This window comes from Enoplosus armatus, chromosome 2, assembly GCF_043641665.1.
Source record: "Enoplosus armatus isolate fEnoArm2 chromosome 2, fEnoArm2.hap1, whole genome shotgun sequence".
In the NCBI taxonomy this organism is placed as follows: Eukaryota; Metazoa; Chordata; class Actinopteri; order Centrarchiformes; family Enoplosidae; genus Enoplosus; species Enoplosus armatus.
In genome coordinates this window covers 8,828,557-8,831,056 of record NC_092181.1, presented here as the reverse complement: position 1 = coordinate 8,831,056, position 2,500 = coordinate 8,828,557, and the positions used below count along the sequence as shown (strand labels likewise).

At 52.4% G+C, this 2,500-nt stretch overlaps 4 non-coding genes and 4 pseudogenes across 4 annotated transcripts; all 8 read left to right on the top strand.

Moving 5' to 3' along the window:
- The first annotated feature begins 45 nt into the window (after positions 1-45).
- On the top strand, positions 46-164 carry LOC139307746 (5S ribosomal RNA; annotated as a pseudogene).
- Positions 165-313: 149 nt separating this feature from the next.
- Positions 314-433, top strand: LOC139305187 (5S ribosomal RNA). The gene has a single exon (XR_011599237.1). It is a non-coding gene; the product is annotated as a 5S ribosomal RNA (ribosomal RNA).
- Positions 434-594: 161 nt separating this feature from the next.
- LOC139307656 (5S ribosomal RNA) lies at positions 595-713 on the top strand (annotated as a pseudogene).
- A 155-nt stretch (positions 714-868) lies between these two features.
- LOC139307620 (5S ribosomal RNA) lies at positions 869-987 on the top strand. Its single transcript, XR_011599678.1, has one exon. It is a non-coding gene; the product is annotated as a 5S ribosomal RNA (ribosomal RNA).
- A 155-nt stretch (positions 988-1,142) lies between these two features.
- Positions 1,143-1,261, top strand: LOC139307251 (5S ribosomal RNA). The gene has a single exon (XR_011599614.1). It is a non-coding gene; the product is annotated as a 5S ribosomal RNA (ribosomal RNA).
- A 149-nt stretch (positions 1,262-1,410) lies between these two features.
- On the top strand, positions 1,411-1,529 carry LOC139307515 (5S ribosomal RNA; annotated as a pseudogene).
- Positions 1,530-1,830: 301 nt separating this feature from the next.
- LOC139304938 (5S ribosomal RNA) lies at positions 1,831-1,949 on the top strand. Its single transcript, XR_011599195.1, has one exon. It is a non-coding gene; the product is annotated as a 5S ribosomal RNA (ribosomal RNA).
- Positions 1,950-2,175: 226 nt separating this feature from the next.
- LOC139307629 (5S ribosomal RNA) lies at positions 2,176-2,294 on the top strand (annotated as a pseudogene).
- The last annotated feature ends 206 nt before the right edge of the window (positions 2,295-2,500 follow it).

Genomic DNA, 2,500 nt, shown 5'->3' with positions numbered 1-2,500 from the left:
TGCCACATACACACTATAAGGAGCATGTATGCAAAGTCCTCACAGGCTTACGGCCATACCACTCTGAACACGCACGATCTCGTCTGATCTCGGAAGCTAAGGAAGGTCAGGCCTGGTTAGCACTTTGATGGGAGACCGCCTGGGAATACCAGGTGCTGTAAGCTTTTCCACTTCCCTTTTTAGAGACAGCCATGTTGATGCTCCAGCAGTGAAACACACAGCTTTAAAGAGCCACTGCCACTGTCACTTACACACTATATAGAGCCACTGCCACATACACACTATAAGGAGCGGGTATGCGAAGGGCCCACTGGCGTACGGCCATACCACTCTGAACCTTGCCTGATCTCGTCTGATCTCGGAAGATAAGCAGGGTCGGGCCTGGTTAGTACTTGGATGGGAGACCGCCTGGGAATACCAGGTGCTGTAAGCTTTTCCAGTTCCCCTTTTAGAGATAGCCAGGGTGCTGCTCTAGCAGTGAAACACCCAACTTTAAAGTGCCACTGCCACTGTCACATACACACTATGTAAAGCCACAGCCACTGCCACTGCCACATACACACTATAAGCAGCGTGTATGCGAAGGGCCCACAGACTTACGGCCATACCACTCTGAACACGCCCGATCTCGTCTTATCTCGGAGGCTAAGCAGGGTCGGGCCTGGTTAGTACTTGGATGGTAGAACGCCTGGGAATACCAGGTGCTGTAAGCTTTTCCACTTCCCTTTTTAGAGACAGCCATGGCACTGCTCCAGCAGTGAAACACCCAACTTTAAAGTGCCACTGCCACTGTCACATACACACTATGTAAATCCACTGCCACTGCCACATACACACTATAAGGAGCGTGTATGCGAAGGGCCCACAGGCTTACGGCCATACCACTCTGAACACGCCCGATCTCGTCTGATCTCGGAAGCTAAGCAGGGTCGGGCTTGGTTAGTACTTGGATGGGAGACCGCCTGGGAATACCAGGTGCTGTAAGCTTTTCCACTTCCCTTTTTAGAGACAGCCAGGGTGCTGCTCCAGCAGTGAAAAACCCAACTTTAAAGTGCCACTGCCACTGTCACATACACACTATGTAGAGACAATGCCACTGCCACATACACACTATAAGGAGCGTGTATGCAAAGGACCCACCGGCTTACGGCCATACCACTCTGCACACGCCCGATCTCGTCTGATCTCGGAAGCTAAGCAGGGTCGGGCCTGGTTAGTACTTGGATGGGAGACCGCCTGGGAATACCAGGTGCTGTAAGCTTTTCCACTTCACTTATTAGAGACAGCCAGTGCGCTGCTCCAGCAGTGAAACACCCAACTTTAAAGTGCCACTGTCACATACACACTATGTAGAGACAATGCCACTGCCACATACACACTATAAGGAGCGTGTATGCAAAGGTCCCACAGGCTTACGGCCATACCACTCTGAACACCCCCGATCTCGTCTGATCTCGGAAGCTAAGCAGGATCAAGCCTGGTTAGTACTTTGATGGGATTCCGCCTGGGAATACCAGGTGCTGTAAGCTTTTCCACTTCCCTTTTTAGAGACAGCCAGGGTGCTGCTCCAGCAGTGAAACACCCAGCTTTAAAGAGCCACTGCCACAGCCACTAACACACTATAAGGAGCGTGTATGCGAAGGGTCCAGAGGCTTACGGCCATACCACTCTGAACACGCCCGATCTCGTCTGATCTCGGTAGCTAAGCAGGGTCGGGCCGTTTTTTGAGACAGCCAGGGTGCTGCTCCAGCAGTGAAACACCCAACTTTAAAGTGCCACTGCCACTGTCACATACACACTATAAAGAGCGGGTATGCGAAGGGCCCACTGGCTTACGGCCATACCACTCTGAACACGCCCGATCTCATCTGATCTCGGACGCTAAGCAGGGTCGGGCCTGGTTAGTACTTGGATGGAAAACCGCCTTTGAATACCAGGTGCTGTAAGCTTTTCCACTTCCCTTTTTAGAGACAGCCAGGGTGCTGCTCCAGCAGTGAAACACCCAACTTTAAAGTGCCACTGCCACTGTCACATACACACTATGTAGAGCCACTGCCACTGCCACTGTCACATACACACTATGTAGAGCCACTATCACATACACACTATGTAGAGACACTGCCACTGCCACTGCCACATACACACTATAAGGAGCGTGTATGCGAAGGCTCCAAAATTTACGGCCATACCACTCTGAGGACGCCCGATCTCGTCTGATCTCGGAATCTAAGCAGGGTCGGGCCTGGTTAGTACTTGGATGGGAGAATGCCTGGGAATACCAGGTGCTGTAAGCTTTTCCACTTCCCTTTTTAGAGACAGCCAGGGTGCTGCTCCAGCAGTGAAACACCCAGCTGAACTCATTGAACGCTCCACGCTTTGAGCAGAGTGCCAGAGATATGGAGCACCAGGGCCACGAAGCTGCGTCGAACGCGCCTGTCAGGCTGTAGTCCGCGGGGAGGTGCTTAAGAATGGGCCCACGAGTTGGGCTGGTGGGCAAGGT